We start from the raw sequence: 21,776 nt of genomic DNA on the forward strand, positions 1-21,776 counted from the left end.
GCACCTGTAATTCCAGCTACTCAGGAGGCTGAGGGAGGAGAATTGCTTGAACCTGGGAGGTGGAGATTGCAATAAGCTGAGATCAGGCTATTGCACTCCAGCCTGGGCAATATAGCGACACTCTGTCCCTCTCCCCCAAAAAAATAAGATGAGACAGAAAAGAAGCTGCCTCGGGCTTGGAGGCCTTGCGTTCTCCAAGACTTCATCCATTTGCCGTGGGGTAGAGAGTGGGGGGTGGGTTCTGCCTGCCCCACCCCTCATCCCACAGCAAATGGATGCTAAGGAGTTAGGGGCCCCAGTTCAGACTCTCCAGAATCTTCTCACCATCTCCTTACCAATATCTGCCTCATTTGGCCTCCACCCGTCTCTCTGATCCCTTCTCCCCATCCTTGCCCCCATCCACTCTGCTCCAGCCACAACGGCCTCATTCCAGCCTCGGGGGCTTTGCAGTTGCTGAGCCCGTCAGTGGAACCTCCTGTCCCCAGATCTACACCTCACTGAGTCCATCCTGTTTTTCCTCAAATGTCACCTCTGCTGAGAAGCCTTCCTCCAACACTAGAAAGCAGCCCTGCCTCCCACCCCCTCAGAGGTTTTGTCTGGGTCCTAGCCCCCAGCACTTTCGTGGGCACTCGGGAGGTGCTCAACTGATAGTTGTTGATTAAATGAGTAAATTACAGGCTTGAAAGGGAGACAGGAGAGTCCTAGAAAGGGAGTCAGGGGTGAAAGGCACGGATTGAAGACCGCCTCCACTGCTGGGTGACCGCAAGTCACCACCTTGCTGAGCCTCGAATTTCCCAATTCTGTGGTCCTTTCATGCCTGGAGAGCCTGAGACTGTCTGATCAGGGAGACTGCGGAGTCTACCCCAGAATGCAGGCCCCTCAGACCCAGTGATGGGGTGGGGGGCTCCTCCTTCCTCCTGGCTCTAGGGTTCCCTCTACTAGTTACAGCTCCAAACCCCTCAGAGAAGGGACGGAGGAAGCCAAAATGAACAGGCAGCCCCACTCCCCGAGGGCAGGCAGCCACATGAGGCCTCTAGGATAATCACGGCCAGCTGGGCTGCCTCTAACCCCCACCCCAGCTCTCTGCTCCTTGGAAGCTGGAGAAGCTCAGCAGCTGCCCACATGTGGTTGTTTGATCAGGGAGTAGGAAAGGGAGCTGGCAGCTCCATTGCTGGGCCATGGTGCCAGCTGGGGCCTGCCCTGCCCGATGGCCTTGCTTGAGAAACCCTGTGTACAGACAGGGCCAGGAATGCCAAAGTGCTAGGACACAGCGACTTCCCTCCAGGCCTGTGGGGAGCAAAAGGCCACTAGCCTCAGGTCGGAGCCGGCTATGAGCTGCTGTAGGCAGATCCTTGCACAGCCTAAAGCAGACCTGCAGGCGGGAGCCAGCTGCTGACAGAGGCAGGCCCACACGCCCTGAGGCCGAAAGGCAGGGACCAGAGCCAGGGCCAGGGGGTGCAGGTGGGACATGGCCACTAGGCCTGGGAGCCAGCGCCTTTCACAGCCAGCTGCTTTCTGCCCATGGGGAACGGGAGGTCAAAATGAGCCAGGGTGGTCCCCCTCCCTGCATAAGGGGCTTCTCAGGGATGGGGCATGTTGGATGCCAGGTTCCCAGCTTACCCAATAGAAACTACTTTCAGGCAGGGAACCAACCCGGAAGGACCGAGTCACTGATTCATGCTGAGACATCAGTGACCAAGGGTAGATCAGCAGAGCTCTGGGTGTGAAGCTTCTGAGGTTCAGAGCCCTACAGCACATTATCCTAGGGAAACCCAGCAGAAAATGCAATGACTTTTGGTTTTGTGTAAGTTCAGTGCGTGTGCGTGCATGTGTGTGTGCGTGTGTGTGTGTGTATGTGTGTAGACTGAGACAGAATTGTCTATCTGATAGCATTTTAATGTCCCAAAAGATCCTCAGTCTCGACAAGTGCAAAACGAATTCAAAATCTACTCTTCACCTGAGCCAGTCCTCTCCATGGGGTCCCTCAGCACCCCTGGTGGACAGGCAGAAGCCCGCACCTCAGCCCCATCTCCCTCTTTCGTCCTTTGCTCACTCCAGAGATTTCCCCTCCTCAAGCTGCCCACCTTTCTTCTGAATAGTGGCAACTGTGGGCTTCCCCATCCAGCCCTCCGCATACATGTGTGGGCCCTCCTCTTTCTCTTGCTATTCCTGCTCCATCACTCTCAAGGGTAGGGAGCAGACGCCACAGCCTGCACAAGCTCCGGCCGCATTCTTGCAAATGACTACCGCTTCACCACCCGCAGGCCCAGGGGTGCGCACCCCAGCAGCAGGCCCTCCCCTACGGGGACTGGAATGGGGAAGAGGCTACTGGGGGAAGAGGGGCTGTGGATAGAGGCTCCAAGACTCTATCCACAGGCCCATAGACTCTTCTCTCCATTGGAAGAGGCATGAGCCAAGGAGAGCCAGAGCAGGGCCCTCTAACATGCAAAGCCCAGGGAGGGTTCGAGGACAGGAACATCCTTGCCTCTGCTAGGACCTCCCCTGCCAATTTCTTCCCTATTAGAAGCAACCAAAGGGATCTTTTTAAAATCCAAGAGGATCATGTTACGCTCCCCTGCTGTCATCCCCCAGTGGCTCTCCACTGCGTTTAGGACAACTGCAGAGTTTCTCAAGAGGCACCTATAAGACCCTCAGGGTCCGACCCCTGCCAACCTCTCATTCTTATTACTAATCCTGCTTCCCCTCTCTCCACTCCAGTCACACGGGCCTTCCTTCAGATCCCTGTGCTGTCCATGGTGCCCACCCACAGATCTTAACACATGCTGTTCCCTCTGCCTGGAATGCTCTTCCCTCTCCACCTGGCCTAGCACACTCCTCCACAACCTTCAGATCTTGGCTCTACTGTCACCTCCACATGGAAGCCTTCCAGGATTTTTCTGCCTAGCATGATCTCCCTCCCCAGTACAGACTCTCATAGCTCCATTTCCCTCACTCACCATTGTGGCACTGGGGAGACGACCCAATGCTTGCTTGTGTGATTATGTGATTGATGGCTTTCTCCCTCTGCTAGGCTAAGGGCTCCATGCAATCAGAGACACTGCTATTATCTCCATTTGGCAGATGGAGAAACTGAGGCACATGGGATTAAGACATTGACCAAGGTCACATTTGGTTTTTTGGGTTTTGGGGGGAGGGGTTTGAGATAGAGTCTTACTCTGTCACTCAGGCTAGAGTGCAGTGGTGTGATCTCGGCTCACTGCAACCTCCACCTCCTAGATTCAAGTAATCCTCCTGCCTCAGCCTCCCAAGTAGGTAGGATTACAGGCATGCACCACCACACCTGGCCAATTTTGTTTTATATTTTGTAAAGATGGGGTATCACCATGTTGGTCAGGCTGGTCTCAAACTCCTGACCTCAAGTGATCTGCCCACCTTGGCCTCCCAAAGTGCTGGGATTACAGGCATGAGCCACCGCACCCAGCCCAAGATCACATTTAATAAGTGGCAGGCTTGGACCCAGCCAAGGCGGTGTCAGTGTCAAATGAGAGTCCACAGACTGCACTTCACACCTACGGTTCCTCCCATAGCATCACAGTCTCTCCATGGCACACGCTGTATGAATGTTTTCAAATGGGCAGAAAGATACACACACACACATACACAAAAACACATACACACACACAAACACACATACACACATATACACATACACATACACACACAAACATATACACATACACACAAACACACACATACACACACATACACAAAAACACACACACATACACATATACACACAAACACATACAAAAAAACACATACACACACAAACACACACACATACACAAAAACACATACCCATATACACACATACACACAAACACATACACATACACATATACACACATACACACACAAACACACACATACATACACACATACACAAAAACACATACACACATACATATATGCACACATACACACAAACACATACACATACACAAACACACACATACATATACACACATACACACATACATATATGCACACATACATACACAATCTGGAAGAACATGCGCCAGAATGAGAACAGATGTGGTTTCTGGATGGTGGGATTACGGGTATTTGTTTTCATCTTTCACTTACTGTGTGTTCCAGTTTTTCTGTACTAAACAAGTATTTGTTGATGCCTTTAAATTGAGAAAGAAAAACTGAAATCTCTTCAACTTTGATAAAGAAGAAAGAAGCGCACAAAATCAAGGTGTCCAAAGAAATGCTGTGCCATTTCTTCCATTCCACCCAGACCCCCACCTTGTGTAGAAGAGGAAAAGCATGTTCCAGATGTAAAGCCCTGGTGAGGTGGCAAGAAGAATGTAGGCGCTGGCTTCCAACAGACCCGGATCTGACTCCCAGCCTCACTGCGGTGGCTTTCGGCCACTGACTTCACTCCTCCTCTGACCTCAAGGACCTTCTCTGTAAAGTAAGGTCCTATTGTCTCTCCTGCAGAACCGCTGTGAAGACTAGAGAGAAAGCACATAAATGACTCAGCACAGGACATGGCACACAGTAGATGCTCAATGAGTGTTGGCCATCAGCTTCAGCCCGCCCTCGTGAACAGACAGGAGGCAGCGTGGGGACCTCACAGACCCCAGGTTCCCACGCACCATCTGGCTCCTTGGCTGGGCCTTTTGTGAGCCACGCTCCTGCCCTCTGGCTCCAGCTGTCTTCTCTCTGGGTTTCACTGCTTGGTTGACTGGCTTAGGACACTGGACAGCCTGAGATGACCCCAGGGCAAACTATGGGTAGGAACCCCAGGACACAGGCCACCCAGACAGCTGTGTTCCTGCCTGCAGGCATCCCTTGGGGGGTGAAGGATATGACCACTCCCCCCACCCCGCCCGCAACATCCCTACCATCTCCCAGGAGGACAGAAGGAACGTTTTTTTCACCCAGGTGGAAACACCAGATAGGCTTCTGGGGGCTGTAGTGTGGAGATCCTCTAAGGGGACTCTCTTCTGAGACCTCTGGAGCAGCAGAGAGGGAGGCACATCGAAAGCCGGAGAGCAGGGTGGGGAACAGGCTGCCTGGAGGCTCGTGGCATGGCCGGCCTGGTATTTACTTTCTGCCACAGCCTTGAATACCATCGGGCTCAGAAGGAATTTCCAAGACGATCGAAACTTGAGGAAATCAAAGTTTAATTAGTCACAGCTGCCGTAATGTATTCCAGGTGATGGCTGGTACGGCAGTCTCCCCTCCAGCCCCTGACGCCTTTCACCCTCTACAGGGGCAAGTAAACAGTTGGGTGTTTGCGGTGGGAGCCCTTCCCCGGGCCAGCTGAGCAAGAATGGGGGGGCGGGGAGAGGGCCACGTGCGGCCTCTGGCCACCTAGGCTGCAGTCTGAGTGAGAGGGCAGAGGGAGCCCTCCACGCAGCCAGCCAGCCTCTCTGGTCTCCGCACCCTGCTCAACTTCCATCTGGCATCTTTGCAAGTGATAGCAAAGGCCACGTGGAATGCTAGGGGTGGCTCGGAGTCATGGAATTAGGTCTCAGCTCACTCCTCAGTGACAGTGTGGCCTTGGACAAGTCATTTAACTGGGAGAATGGCAAAACAGGCAGGAGTCAGAGGGCCTGGGTTTGAATCTAGCCCCGTCACTCAGCTGTGTGGCCTGGGAGAGTTTGTGAACCTCTCTGAGCCTTTATTGTTCCATGTATAAAATGGAGTCAGGGACCAGGCGCGGTGGCCCATACCTGTAATCTCAGCACTTTGGGAGGCCGAGGCAGGTGGATCACCTGAGGTCGGGAGTTTGAGACCAGCCTGGCCAACATGGAAAAATCCCATCTCTAGAAAAAAATACAAAATTAGCTGGGTGTGGTGGCACACGCTGGTAATCCCAGCTACTCCAGAGGCTAAGGCAGGACAATCTCTTGAACCCGGGAGGCAGATGTTGCAGTGAGCCAAGATCGCACCATTGCACTCAGCCTGGGTAACAAAAGCAAAACTCCTGCTCTAAATAAATAAATATAAAATGGAAGAGTACTGGCTCATTGGATTCCTGAAAGAGTTAAACCAAATAACACGTGAATGACGTTAGTGCAGAGCTGAGACACCACAGGAACTCAGCGAGTAACCGCAGTGAGCCTTGCTTTTCCTATCAGCAAACTAGAATGTGTCTCCTATGCTACAGAAGATGAGGAGGTGCTTTCAGCTTCTAACAAAAGCCCTCTAACAGACAGGCGAGGATCAGCCCAGTGGAGCAGTGTCCTCAGAGAGGAGTGTGCCAAGGCATCCGCCGTGTGGGAGGGTGGCACCAGGCATCCTGGGGTGGGGTCCAGCTGCAGGGTGAGGATGGGGTGAGGACGGGCATGGACTGACAAAGGCGTGAAGCAGGCTCAGGTGCTGGGGCTTGTCTCTGCTTCACCCTTCTCTAGGTCTATGCTAAACTGAACCCCGCCTGAAGTCACTTCAGCCAACAGCAGTGGTATGCCCCCCTTGCTGGAGCCATGCCAGTGGGTACCACCAGCACTCCTCCTGCTCCATCAGCAGATCCAAAGGAGTTTCCACGTTCCTAGCTTAGCAGCTCATCAGAAGCTGGTTCTGTTCAGTTCCAACCAAGTTTGGGGACAGGGATGGTGGCTGGGGTTTGCCTTTCACCTTGCTCTTGCCTTGGCTCCATTAAGCCCTAGCTCTACCCCATGCCTGGGGATTTGAGTGGCCAGGGATATAGAAAGGTACCACCAGGCACAGTGTCTCACCCCTGTAATCCCAGCACTTTAGGAGGCTGAAGCAGGCAGATCACTTGAGCCCAGGAGTTCAAGACCAGCCTAGGCAACACGATGAAACCCCATCTCTCCAAAAAATTAAAAAATTAGACAGGCACTGTGACACATGCCTGTAGTCCTAGCTATTCGGGAGGCTGAGGTGGGAGGATTGCTTGGGCCTGGGGGGTGGAGGTTGCAGTAAGCAGAGATTGCACCACTGCACTGTAGCCTGGATGACAGAGCCAGATGAAAAGAAAAAAGAATGAAGAAAGAAGGAAGGAAGGAAGGAAGGAAGGGAGGGAGGGAGGGAGGGAGGGAGGGAGGGAGGGAGGGAGGGAAGGAAAGAAGGAAGGAGGGAGGGAGAAAAGGAAGGAAGGGAAGGAGGGAGGGAGGGAAGGAAAGAAGGAAGGAGGGAGAGAAGGAAGGAGGGAGGGAAGGAAGGAGGGAGGGAAGGAAGGAGGGAGGGAAGGAAGGAAGGAGGGAGGGAAGGAAAGAAGGAAGGAGGGAGGGAGGGAGGGAGGAAGGGAAAGAAGGAAGGAAGGAAGGAGAAAAGGAAGGAAGGAGGGAGGGAGGGAGGAAGGGGGGGGAAGGAAGGAAGGAAGGAAGGAAGGAAGGAAGGAAGGAAGGAAGGAAGGAAGGAAGGAAGGAAGGGGGAGGGAAGTATGGAGGGAGAAGGGGAGGAAGGAACTATCCCCAAGGACATGGAAAGCACCATGCCAGGTGGCTGGTCAGTGGGCAATGCTTCTGCTGCCATGCATGGGAAGAACCACATGTGTACTCACAGAGACTGGACCATTGGCAGTCACAAGCGCCACTCCACTCGGCATTCTGCAGTCTGCTGCAGACAGTCCTCTTGGGAGTGGAGGCTGCCGTGAGGTGGATCTGACTCCTTTCAGATCCGCACCGTCTCTCCAGAGCCAGCTCCTTGTTCTCTTCCCCGCCAGCTGCTCTCCCTCTGTCTCTCTCCTTTTCCCCATCACTAGGAGTCATTTCTAGTCTAAATTTTTGAAACTCAAAGCCAAGAATTTATTCCTTTTCTCTTTGCATTTCCCCTTCCCTGAATCAATGGGCAGAAATGTCCAGCCAGCTGAAGGGAAGGGGCAAGGAGAGGAAGAGAACACCAGAAACTCCACCCTGGCCAGTGTGGAGAAACCCCGTCTCTACTAAAAACACGAAAAGTTAGCTGGGCGTGGTGGCACGTGCCTGTAGTCCCAGCTACTTGGGAGGCTGAGGCAGGAGAATCACTTGAACCCAGGAGGCGGAGGTTGCAATGAGCCAAGACCTCGCTATTTGCACTCCAGCCTGGGTGACAGAGTGAGACTCCATCTCAAAAAAAAAAAAAAAAGAAAAAGAAAACACCAGAAACCAAAACCTCTCAGCTGACAGTTTGAAACCAGTATCTCACTACACAGTAGAAGCAGCCCATGTGTAGTCTCCATACAGCACCAGGCACGCCTGGGCAACCATGTTGGTGGAATATTTTTCTTGGATAAATGTGTTACTGATGAAGACTGTCATTTGGGCAGTATCTCTCTTCCTCTTACCCTGCAGTGGTGATTGAGAAGTAACAGTGTGGCAGGCACCATTGGTTGTCCATGTACAGCCAAACTGTCTCTACTGCAGAGGCTGAAAATGGCAGCTAGTCACTTTCCCAGCCTCTCTTGCAGCTAGGGATGGTCATGTGACCCAATTCTGGCCAATGGGACCTGAGAGGAAGTTGGCTGAAGTGAATTCTGGGAAAAGTTTTTCTCTCTGGTTTAAAAAAAAAGGTAGGTGGTAGGTGAGGAGAAGACGTCCTTCCTGCTCACAGAGGATGTGTGAGGACTGTTGCCTTGGTAGCCATCTTGTGACCACAAGAGAACCAGCCTGAGAACAAAAGCCAATACTTGGAAAGCCCCTGGTTCTCTGAGGATATAATCGTGCCTTGTATAATCAACCTGCAGACTTCCTGTTAAATGAGAGAAGGAATGGGAAACCTCTTACATGAATTAAATTTTAATTCGCTTACTTGCAGCCAGAAGCAGCCCAACTAACTCTTAAACAATGTTTCAGAATTCTTTCGGGTCTGCACCTGTTAGGGCTCTTTTTAGTTGCAAGTAGCCACAGCAATCCAAGTGAAACTTTCTCTGCCAAAAAAGGGCAACTTTCAACATTAGTATATATGAGTGTCTTATGAAACTCAGCAGTAATATGACTGGGCCTCAGAACATTTGGAATCAGACCAAAGACTGTTGAGATTTTCTCTCTCTCACTGTGTAGGGTAATAAACTCCTCATCGTCTTTTTATTATAATAAGTCTGGTTGTCCATAACTGATTTTTTAAATTTAATTTTAAGATGCCTTGAGAAGAAAAATGAACATGTCCTAGCTTTAAAACTGCATTTATACTGCAGAAAGACTTTCAACCCATGCAAACTGTGAAGAATTTTCCTTTAATGCACTAAACGAGTGTGTAGAAGGCCTTGAGGATCTGGAAACATGGTTTCCTTCTCTGCAGACCCACCATGTCACATTCGGAGAGGGGCTAGTGATGAGAAATCTTCAGATGACAGTGTGAGAGAAAGATCCCTCTCTGGTGTCCGTGAGGAAGCCACTTCCCCTGGGGGGATCTCCATCCTCTGCTACGCAGAGACCATCTCTCTCCAGAGAACCCGCAGCTTCACTTTCCCAACCTGAGTTCAACATCTGCTTTCAAATCCTCTGTCGGATGCCAACACAGGAAGAATTTCCAGTGTCACCATAACTCCATCAACCTGTAAATGCAAAACTGAGTATGTTGTGTCTGTAAGAAGTAAAGTTTGTGAGACTTTTTTACGTCTGCCTTTTACATTAAAAAGATCAAGTCTTGAGGCCAGGCACAGTGGCTCGCACCTGTCATCCCAGCACTTTGGGAAGCCAAGGTGGACGGATCACCTGAGGTCAGGAGTTCAAGACCAGCCTGGCTAACATGATGAAACCTCGTCTCCAATAAAAATATAAAAATTAGCTGGGTGCGGTGGCACATGCCTGTAATACCAGCTACTCTGAAGTCTGAGGCAGGAGAATCATTTGAACCCAGGAGGTGGAAGTTGCAGTGAGCCAAGATCGTGCCACTGCACTCCAGCAATCCAGCCTGGATGATAGAGGAACACTCCGTCTTGAAAAAAAAAAAAAATATATATATATATATATATATATATATATATATATATATATCAAGGTTTGTAATAATAAAAATTTGATAATAGCACAATCAAAGGGGAAGAATAAAAGAGAAGGTGGCCAGGTGCGGGGGCTCACACCTGTAATCCCAGCACTTTGGGAGGCAGAGGCGAACAGATCACCTGAGGTCAGGAGTTCAAGACCAGCCTGACCAACATGAAGAAACCCCATCTCTACTAAAAATACAAAATTAGCCAAGCATGGTGGTGCATGCCTGTAATCCCAGCTAGTGGTGAGGCTGAGGCAGGAGAATTGCATGAGCCTGGGAGGCGGAGGTTGCGGTGAGCCAAGATCACGCCACTGCACTCCAGCCTGGACAACAGGAGTGAAACTCCATCTCAAAAAAAAACGAAAAAAGAGAGAGAGGTGAATGGTTATGAGTGGATGTCCAATGTTACAGGTATGTGGATGGTTTGGGGTTTGTGTGTTTTCAAAGCTTCTCCAGTGAGCCTGGGGCAGGAGGAACCACAGCATGGTGTAAGTCCCTTGAGGACAAAAGCCAGATCTTAACACATCACAGAGTCTCTGCCTCTGGGACATATGTGACTGGCACATAGTAGGTGTTTAACCAATGTACCCTGAATCAATGAATGAGGAAGAGAAAAGGTGGCATGCAAAGGATTTTCTGTAGGATCTTTCCCTATGACAAAATGTCAGAGAAGCTGCTTCTATTTTGGGAATTGGCCTCTCAAGAAAAGGACTGGGAACAAGGAGGTGGGGGTGGGTCCCCCGGGAGTTCAAAGGAAGCCACGGCCCTCCCTACTGGGGGTGCTGACCTGCAGCCAGGGCTGGGCCCAGACAAAGCAGCTTCTCGGAAGCCCCCTGCCCACGGGGAGGCTTGCCGCCCTGCCCTGGGCCCCGAGAGAAAATGCATTTGTTTACTTGACCTGAATGACATGTTTATTGATTTCTCTGGAGCAGTTCATTCATAAAGGCCAATTGAGCCCCACTCCTGGGGATGCCAAGGGCCTTTTAACAAGCTCCCCGGAGAGTAACTTCTGAAAATGAGTCGCTGATGAGCCAGAAATGGAGTTTTCGAATTTGCCTCCCCGGTAGGGTCCAGTGGCCCAAAGCTGCTGAGCAGCTGGCCGGAGCTGCTGTCCTGTGACTCAGGGGCCTTGGCCTGTCCCACCAGGCAGGGCACAGCGGGCAAGGCAGGACCAGCATGGCCCAGCTGTGTCACACTCAACAGCATCAAGACAATCAAGGCAAAAGTGCTCTGTTGCTCCAGTTGTCTGGATCAATCTTCCACTGCAATTAGCTTGAGTAGATGGAGGCAAAGGTAGATGAGGAAGATGGATGGAGGGAGTTTTTGTTTTCGTTTTTGAGACGGAGTCCCACTCGGTTGCGCAGGCTGGAGTGCCTCGGCACAATCTTGGCTCACTGCAACCTCCACCTCCCGGATTCAAGAGATTCTCCTGCCTCAGCCTCCCGAGTAGGTGGGATTACAGACATGCACCACCATGCCCAGCTAATTTTTGTATTTTTAGTGGAGACGGATTTCACCAGGTTGGCCAGACTAGTCTCAAACTCCTGACCTCAGGTGATCCGCCTGCCTCGGCCTCCCAAAGTGCTGGAATTACAGGCTTGAGCCATCGCACCCGGCCAAGATTCTTGAACGGAAACACAGTTTTCTTTCTCTTTGGTCCCAACAATTCCAGTTCTTGTCCAACACCAGCTGCTCAAAGAATGTTGTTCCTCGTCTGATTCAATCCTCTCATTTGACAGCAGAGGAAGCAAAGGCCCAGAGAAGAGAAGTAACGTGCCTGAGGTCACACAGCCAGGTGCCTTCCGTTGGGATTTAAATATTTACATCCTTACTCTTGCTCAGTCCTTACAATAAACATGATCTAGGTATTAGTACCCCATCATTGTATTTCATTGTAAAATTACTTTCCAGTATTTTTCTCTTTTTTTCCTCTGCATTCTATTTTAGGAAATACTTTCTTTTCTTGTATCTTACCAGATGCCGCTGCTGTTGCTGGTCCTCAGCTGGCGTTTGGGACCCGACACTCTAGAGAACACTTGTTGAGTCTGGTGTGGTGGCTCAAGCCTGTAATCCCAGCACTTCGGGAGGGTGGGGCAGGCAGATCACCCGAAGTCAGGAGTTAGAGAACACTTGCTTCCTTTACCCTGATTGTTAACTTTTTCTCTCTGCCTTTTCCTTTTTCTCCCTTATCCTTTTCTTTCTCCTTCATGTCTACCTTTTTCTCCCCTCCCTTCCCTACTTTTTTCCTTAAGGGGCAACCCAGAGTCTGTCTCGAGAGTGAAGAAATATGAGTTCCAGTTGCTATGTTGTCATCACCTTGATGGGTGACCTCAGACAAATTACTTCTCTCTGGGCTTCAGTTTCCCCATCTGTAAATGAGAGGTTGCTCCTTTGCTCTTTGAAATTGCGTCCAGCTTGGAGAGCCTGATAGGCCACAAGTCTCTGGAATCCTGTTGACTCACTACTAAAGCGAATGCATTTTCTGCCTTCTGATCTGCTGGCTGAAGTCTTTTTTTTTTTTAGACAAAGTCTTTCTTTGTCGTCCAGGCTGGAGTACAGTGATGTGATCTCAGCTCACTGCATTCTTGCCTTCTGGGTTCAAGGGATTCTCCTGCCTCAGCCTCCTAAGTACCTGGGATTACAGGCACCCCCCACCATGCCTGGCTATTTTTTGTATTTTTAATAGAGACAGGGTTTTGTCAGGTTGGCCAGGCTGGTCTCAAACTCCTGGCCTCAAGTGATCCGCCCCCCTCAGCCTCCCAAAGTGCTGGGATTACAGGTGCGAGACACCGCTGGCTGAAGTCTTCACCAGAGAAATTGGGGTGCATCAGTAAGAAGTCAGACCAAGGGGGACAGGCTGGTATTCATTCCCACTGGAGAGAGACCCCCCCCTCAATGTCACACTGTTGACTTTACCAGTGCCTCCTCATGGGTGACAGGGGCCCCTCCATGTGCTCTGCTCCAGGATTATGGACCATCCTACTTTGTTCTCTGTTATTGAGTGTGACGTGGCTGTCACTATTGATTCAGCATTATTGAGAGAGAAGCTTCTTATTTTCTCTTAGGGATTTTGATGGCAATCAAGATGTGCTGGCAGCAGGGGACCAATGGAAACTTGGTAATGGCCTGAACCTTTTATACTCCATTATATTCTTTTGAAAAAAATTAAAATTGCTCTTAAAATGATTAAATAAATATTTAAAAATTAAACAGCCCTAAAAGAGCAAGATCTTTAAGGAAGGCAACTCATGAACATATCATGATACATTTCTTACAATGCTTACTCGACTCCACTCATTCTGACCATGTTTTTGTCTACAACGTTGTCAAAATACTTCTTCTAATTTCCTCTCAAATTGATTTTAAGAAGAAAGTATTCTCAGTAGGCCTTCCCAGTGAGCGCTGATGTTCTAGGGTTTGAGGACTTTCGGGAGTGGGTATTTAAAAGCCCTTATCTTTGTTCTTTCTAATAAAAGCGATGGGATTGCCTGCTTCTGAGTAATCACAAAGCAGGTTATTACTGGTCTTGAGAAAAGGTCTCATGGCTGAACGTGCTATATTCACATCCTATTGATGCGCTAGCAAATTACACCAAACGTGGCGGCGTAAACGCCAATTTATTGCCTTGCTGTTCTGGAGGTCAGAGGTGTCACCGGACTAAAATCCAGGTGTGAGCAGAGCTGAGGGAAGAACTCCATCCTTGCCTCCTCCAGCTTCCAGAGGCTGCCTGCATCCCTTGGCCCCCGGCTGTTTTCCTTCTTCAAAGCCAGCAGTGACATGGCTTCGATGTCTGCTTCCACCGCCACATCTCCTCGTGTGATTGGGACTCTCCTGCCTGCCTCTTTCCCTTTAACGACCCCTGTGATTACAATGAATACACCCAGATGGTCCAGGAGAATCTCCCCATCAAAAGATCCTTGACTTAATCTCATCTGCAGAGTCCCTTTTGCTGTGTAAGGTCATGTGTTCACAGGTCATAGGACTAGAATGCGGACATCTTTGGGGTGCTGTGGTTCTGCTTACCACAGGTGTCTTTTGACTTCAGGAAAAATAGTATGATGAGAGTGAGCAGTAAGCCAGACTCCTCCCGTCCCCACACTCATGCCCCTTCTCAACATGGCTTCTTTACTTATTATTATTATTTTGAGGCGGATTCTCGCTCTGTTGCCCAGGCTGGAGTGCAGTGGCACAATCTTGAATCACTGCAACCTCCACTTCCCAGGTTCAAGACCGACTAGGTTGAATTCCGGCTTTACCCCTTACTAGCTGGTGACTTTGGACAATTTGCTTAACCTCTTTTGCCTCGGTTCCTTCATCTGCAAAACATGGAGGATGATAACAAACCTCATAGGGTTTTGTGAAGATTAAAACATCCACATAAAATGCTTACTTGCTGGTTACAGAGTAAGCACTCAGCAAAAGGAAATATTATTATCATAACTACAACCAGCTTCTGCTTTCGAGGAACTTAGAGATAGGTTACAGACAAAATAATATGCCAGAAATGAAGCAAGCGCCTATGAATGTTTCAAATGAATGAGTGACTCCGTACAAGATAAAAAGTACCCTGGTCATGAGAAAGGGGGAGAGGGACGCTTAAAGGCAGAGTGTCGTAGGTGTTCAAAGGTAGGAGAATTACTTCTGGCTGAGCTGCTCGTAGGAGGCCTCCCGGAAGAGGAAGCTTTTGGGCCAGCCAGGGAGGGGTGGAGAGGACTTTAGCATCTGCGATAGGGAAGCCACCTCTGGGCAGTGGGTGTAGAACAGCCTGAGCACGCAAACCCAGGCCCTCAGGAGCCCATGCATGCACTCGCTCAGTTGGAGCGTTGAGTGTGGGAGGGGAGACGGGAGACAGAGGTCTTTCATGACTTCCTGTGTTTATCTACTCGGTGGAACCTTCAAACCAAGCAAGGCATGTAGACCAGGGAGGCTGTCCAAAAAGGGCCTTCCTGCGGGAGAGGGAATGGCAGAAATCAGGCCCTGGCCCCAAGCCCAGCTCAGCACCCAGGGCACCAGAGGCCCAGCCAATCAGGAGCATCCATGGTTCCTTCTTTGTGCTCCTGGTGCATGGCACTGTGGAGACTGTGTCTTGGAGGCACTCCTGGGTATCCATTCCACCTAGCCCTGAGGAGGGCTGGGAACCTGCCGGAGACCCAGTCCCTGGACTCCGCACACTCATGCCTCCACCTTCCTCAGTGCCTACCACTTCTCTCCTTTTAAGGCCAATTTTAAAATATGGTCATCCCCTCTCAATCCCTGGAAGACTCCTTCTCCTTCTCCTCCTCCCTCTCCCCCTCTCCATCCCCCTCCCCCTCCTCTTGCTCCTCCTCCTCCTCCTTATCCTCCTCCTCCTCCTCCTCCTCCTCCTCCCCTACTCATCCCCCTCCCCCCTCCTCTTGCTCCTCCTCCTCCTCCTCTGAGCCTTGCTATGTTGATCAGGCTCGAGTGCAGTGGCAAAATTTCAGCTCACTGCAAACTCCACCTCCCAGGTTCAAGTGATTCTCCTGCCTCAGCCTCCCAAGTAGCTGGGATTATAGATGTGCGCCACCATATCCAGCTAATTTTTGTATTTTTAGTAGATACAGGGTTTCACCATGTTGGCCAGGCTGGTCTTGAACTCCTGACCTCAAGTGATCCACCTGCCTCGGTCTCCCAAAGTGCTGAGATTACAGGCATGAGCCACCGTGCCCAGCCCCTTCTTGAAAGACTTCTATCGGCTCAAACAGTTAGTGGGTGATCTTGATTGAGAGGGATACCATCCCTACCTCCCACCCAGGCCACAGGGAGAAATGGAAGGCACCAGTCCTCCATCTTTCAGTGAGCTGGTTTTCCCTCTGCCTGTATGGACTCACAGAGCCTAGGTCCACCACATTCTAGCTGTGTGACTCGGCAAATCACACCATTTCTCTGGGTCTGTTTCCTGATCTGGAAAATGAGGAGTACAACTTTCCCAATTGAAAAATGCACAATCAACTCCAGGGATTAGGACCTTCCATAGAGGCTTCCCTCTTCCCTTCTTCTTCCCTCTTGAGCCCCCTGCCTCACACCTGGAGCCCATCTCTTGCTGTCCTGTCCAGGAGCCCTGAGCACACCCTCCCTGATCTCCTGGCCCTGCCTGGCCAGTCCATTGCCCTGGGGGCTGCTTGGCCAGGGGGCCCACTTCTTGCTTGGCTGCCAGAGGGGCCTTGAGTGTTGAAATCCTTCCATCCCACAAGGCCAGAAACTTGATTATGGTATTAATTAAAGCAAGATGCCGGGTCTAGGAGATTGATTTTCTTTTCCATATCTGTGGCTGTAAATGCCACTCAGGGAGCTCAAAGGCCCGTGTCAGCCTGCATCAGGCTCCTGAACAGACGCTCTGTTCCCAGTTTGGTCTCCTCAGCCCCTCCTTCTCAGCGCCAGGAAGGAAGTGTGTGTTGTGACACCCACCCCTCACCCCAATTTCCCCTGCTCCTTCTGCACAGGCGAAAGGAGGAAATACCTGGGCAATGTGGGGTGGGGAGGAAATTTTCCAAGAAATTTGTTTTAAGTTTCTGCCTCATCATTACAGGACTTTCACGTTTCTATTTTTAGCTGCACAAACGAGCCAGGCCCACATTCCCCTCATCTCTCCCTGCCTCAACCTTTATTTATACAAAGCACATGCCGGAATCATTATTTAAAAACCTCCAAACCCATAATTGCTCAGGTAGGTGAAGAATGCAGCCTTTATGGCTGTCGCTTGGGGAGAGGGCTGCAGTGTTCCTGGGGGAACTATGGCTTATTCATATGTCTTTCGCCCTGTGCCTCGCCCACCCTGAACCCCTGGAATGCCCAGAAAAATCAAGTAACTTAGAAGCATTCACGATAATAGAGTTCAACCATTTTTTAAGAGGAAACAGCCCTAGAGTACAGATGAAATTTGTCCCAAGACCCCTACAAGATATCGGTGTCATCACTGGGATTAAAACCCAGAGGTGTCTCAACTCCCAGCATGGTCCTAGTCATTCTACTCCACCATGAAAATTAGTGGAAAGCTGGACTGCATGAGTTGAACCTCAGAACGACCCTTTTTTTGAGACAGTCTTGCTTGGTCACCCAGGCCGGAGTGCAGTGGCACGATCTCAGCTCACTGCAACCTCTGCCTCCCAAGTTCAAGCAAGTATCCTGCCTCAGTCTCCCAAATAGCTGGGATTACAGGCACCCACCACTACTAATTTTTGTATTTTTCGTGAAGACAGGGTTTTGTCATGTTGGTCAGGCTGGTCTCGAACTCCTGACCTTAGGTGATCCACTTGCCTCAGCCTTCCAAAGTGTTGCGATTACAGGCGTGAGGCACCGCACCTTGGCCACAGGGCCACTTATTAACTGTGAGATTTTGAACAACTTTTATCAATCCCTTCTGTATCTCAGTTTCCTTATCTATCAAATGAGGATTACAAAAATACCCACCTGATAAGGTTGAGTGGAGATTGAATGAGTGCCTGGAAGAAAGCAAGCCTGAGGTCCTAGGTCTGATTTCCCCAGGAAGCAGGGCCAAGCCATGAGCTCCTCCCAGGAGTCATGTGTTCCCACACAGGGAGCTGCTTTGCCCTCTGTGCAGTGGGGGCCATGAGGATGGTTACCACAGCTCTGCCCCTCGAGGAGGATTTCCTCTCACCACTGTCTTTTAGGGCCCCCCTAAGGCGGGTGCTAACAGTCCACGTTTTGCCAGTGTATACACGGCTCCAACCTACCTGTGAACCAGCCAAGTTCTTTCTTTCAGATCCTCAAGAACCCTCTGAGGCCACACTTGTGAGCTGAGTCAGAGCTATCAGTCTGGCCAGGTGCAGTGGCTCACGCCTGTAATCCCAGCACTTTGGGAGGCCAAGGCAGGAGGATTGCTTGAGCCAGAAGTTTGAGACCAGCCTGGGCAACATAACAATACCTCATGTCTGTAAATAATCATAATAATAAAAATTAGCTGGACTTGGTGGCACATGCCTGTGGTCCTAGCTACTCGGGAGGCTGAGGTGGAAGGATCTCTTGAGCCCAGGAGTTTGAGACCAGCCTGGGCACCATAGCGAGACCCCAGCTGGGTGCAGTGGCTCACGCCTGTAATCCTAGCACTTTGGGAGGCTGAGACAGATGAAACACGTGGTCAGGAGTTCAAGACAAGCCTGGCCAACAAGGTAAAACCCCATCTCTACTAAAAATACAAAAATTAGCCATGGTGCTGCGTGTCTATAGCTACTTGGGAGGCTGAGGCATGGGAATTGCTTGAACTCAGGAGGTGGAGGTTGCAGTGAGCCAAGATCGTGCCACTGCACTCCAGCCTGGGCAACAGAGCAAGACTCTGTCTCAGAAAAACAAAACAAACAAAAAAACCATAGTGAGACCCCATCTTCATTAGAAACAAAAGAGAGAGGTGTCGGTTGGGAAAAGGCAGTTACATGGGTCCTGCCCTGCTATCTGTTCTTAGAATTTATTTGTGCCTCCTGAACCTGCTTGGACTCAATCCCGAGGAAAACATTTCCACCATATGACTTGAAGCATTATAACTACATTTTGATTTGGAAGCTCTGACAATACACAGCTCACGATGGACAGGCAGCCCCGCCGCATTGTCACTTGCATCCTGTGGTGAAGTACTCTGTATCTACTGTGGTTTATCGTCATGCCAGGAGCTGCTTTTCCAATGGAGAGTTCTCTCTGCCAGAGAGGGCCTGGCCTTGATGCAGGAACTCTCAAACTGTATCCCTAGAACTCTAGGAATCTGCACTCAGTCCTCCCCATGGATCTCACGAGATGCTCTACATGGTGTGCAGATCTAGCAGTGACACCTCTGACACTTCAGATCGGTGGGCTTGTACGGTCTAAGGGGCACAGCAGCTTGTACCTAGGGCTGCTTTATGACTTTCATGGGCACTAGGCATTACTGCCTTGGTGGGCCTCATCTTTCACATAAAAAAAGTTTAAGTGCAGTGGCTCACGCCTGTAATCCCAATACTTTGGGAGGCCAAGGCGGGCAGATAACCTGAGGTCAGGAGTTTGAGACCAGCCTGGCCAACATGGTGAAACCCTGTCTCTACTAAAAATACAAAAATTATCCAGGTATGGTGGCACACACCTGTAATCCCAGCTGCTCAGAAGTCTGAGCAGGAGAATTGCTTGAACCCAGGAGGCGGAAGTTGCAGTGAGCTGAGATGGAACCACTGCATTCCAGCCTGGGCTACACATTAATTAAATTAATTTTTTAAATTCTATTTTGTGACTCCATTTGGTGGTATAAAAATGAACATCATCTAGGATGGATTCATTATTATTATTATGTTCATTTTTCTTTTGATTTTAAAATAAATTAAAATCTTTTGCGGGCCCATGAAACCAGCAGAAACTCCCTGCAACCTCCGCCTCCTGGGTTCAAGCAACTGTCCTGCCTCAGCCTCCCAAGTAGATGGGACTACAGGTGCATGCCACCACACCCAGCAAATTTTTGTACTTTTAATAGGGACGGGGTTTCAACATGTTTGCCTGGCTGGTCTCGAACCCTTAACCTCAAGGGATTCACCCACATTGGCTTCCCAAAGTGCTGGGATTACAGGCATGAGCCACCACACCTGGCCAGATTGTTTTCATCTTTAGTAAATGGGGGAAAATAGCCACTATCATTTACCATCTAGGACTCATGGACCACTCAAATACTTTAAATCTTTTTTTTAAAAAAAAAAAAAACTTACAAAATAAGAATACAGGGAGAGTGAAGAACAATTTATTAGATATTCTAAAAAGAATTTAAGCATAACAAAGCTAAATTTTTATTTCCTAGTTTCCTGGGTTTTGAAGGTACATACTTAAAATGGACAACAGTCTCTGAATACACCTAAATTCTCATCGACTGCTATGCATGGACCAGAATCACATGCATCTTATGAATACAGATGTCAGATTCAAAATACATCTCTACTGGATCCTAGCTTCTCATCATTTCTGATTTTCCTTCTTGCACTTGCAAATTAAAAGTGCAATACTTTAAGAATTTTTTTTAACCAGGAACATGTGCGCTTTATTGAATGCCCTTGTAGAAAAGTGTTTGAGGATAAACGGCTAATACAGGACACGGCTCCAGGGGCAGGTTGAGGAATGGAAGGTGGAGTGCATGGGAGACAGGTGGTGGGCAGAGCTCCTGGCCTGGAGGCTCCCTCCTGTTCTATCCATAGACTTGGAAGATCAGCACTGGGATTATGATGAGCAGGACGGTCCTGAGGATGCACGGAACCAGGGCCCAGACATTCAGGCACTTGGCGGTGGAGGCATAGGCCTGGGCCCTGGTCAGGTTGCCAACCGTCTTCCTGTCCCTTCACTTGATGGAGTAGGCGAATGCGATGAAGCCCAGACAGCAGCAGTTCACTAAGAGGGTGTTGAGCAGGGACCAGACAACATGGTCGGGCAAGGAGGTGTCACTGCGGATGTGGAGCATGGGGGACCTCGGTGGAGCAGGGTTGTGGGGTGTCCACTAGCACAGCCACCTCATGCTCCTCCTTGAGCGTCTCATGATTTGGGGTGCAGCCGGTGTTGGCAGGAGAGTGTGGACAGTGTGGTTCATGGTCACTTGAAGAAATTTTTGAAATTGTTAATGGCTTATAATTTTGTTGACGACAACACAGTAAGAAAGCTGTAGGCTGGGTCAGGCATGGTGGCTCACATCTGTAATTCCAGAACTTTGGGAGGCCAAGGAGATTACTTGAGCCCACGAGTGCGAGACCAGCCTGGACAACATAATGAGACCCCATCTATGCAAATAATTTTTAAAAATTAGCTGGCCATGGTGGCATGCGCCTGTAGTCCAAGCTACCCAAGAGGCTGAAGCAGGAGGATGACCTGAGCCCAGGAAGTCCAGGTGGTGTGATCATACCACCACGATCCAGCCTGGGTGACCGAGTGAGATCTTGCCTCAAAAAGAAGAAGAAAGAAAACTGTAGGGTGACACAACAATGATTATTATCATTCCCTTTTATCATTATTTTAGTCTTTTTAGCACAGCTTAGGATAAGTGATGATGAAATAATTTCTAGGCTGAGGAAATGGCAAAATTTTTCAAGAGATAGGACAAATAAGATCATAAAATCCCATAATCTCAGATTTAAGAAGGTGTTCAGTGGGCCCATGTAATTGTAAGACAAAGTAATATTTGTCTGTTTAAAAATAATATACATGCCAGGCATGGTGGTTCATGCCTGTAATGCCAGCACTTTGGGAGGCCAAGGCCGCAGATCACAAGATCAGGAGTTCAAGACCAGCCTGGCCAATGTGGTGAAACCCCATCTCTACTAAAAATACAAAAATTAGCCAGGCATGGTGGTGGGCACCTGTAATCCCAACTACACGGGAAGCTGAGGCAGAATCACTTGAACCTGGGAGGCAGAGGTTGCAGTGAGCTGAGATCATACCACTGCACTCCAGCCTGGGCGACAGAGCAAGACTCCATCTCTAAATAAATAAATAAACAAAACATACAATTTCTCTTTTTTTCTTTGGAAGATCTCTAAGGAAGAATAAAAACCATGAGATGTCAATCCTTACAAACAGTTGCTCAAAAAAGAAAGTAAACTAGAATCCTGACTCCATCCAGAGAATTAGGATACATTAAGCAAAAGCTCCACTCTCAAATAAGAGTTTTAGTGCGGTGGTATAAGTCTTGAATTCTGAACCTTGAGGTAAAATGTATTAGGAGAATGTGAATGGGAATGTTGGTGCCCTATTGGTTGGGGTAAGGTAAGCTGCTATAATATGAGAAGACCCTCAAATGCAGTGCCTTTAAGGGCAAAAAAACCAAGCATATTCCTTCTCTCATTCATATCCAAAGTGAATGTTGACAGCTGGCAGGTATCTCGACTCCATGTGGAGATTCA

General features: G+C 49.5%; 1 pseudogene; it reads right to left on the minus strand.

The window, feature by feature from the left end:
* Positions 1–20,074: 20,074 nt before the first annotated feature.
* Positions 20,075–20,470, minus strand: LOC144577103 (interferon-induced transmembrane protein 3 pseudogene; annotated as a pseudogene).
* Between the last annotated feature and the right edge of the window lie 1,306 nt (positions 20,471–21,776).

Source organism: Callithrix jacchus, chromosome 7, assembly GCF_049354715.1.
Source record: "Callithrix jacchus isolate 240 chromosome 7, calJac240_pri, whole genome shotgun sequence".
Taxonomy (NCBI): Eukaryota; Metazoa; Chordata; class Mammalia; order Primates; family Cebidae; genus Callithrix; species Callithrix jacchus.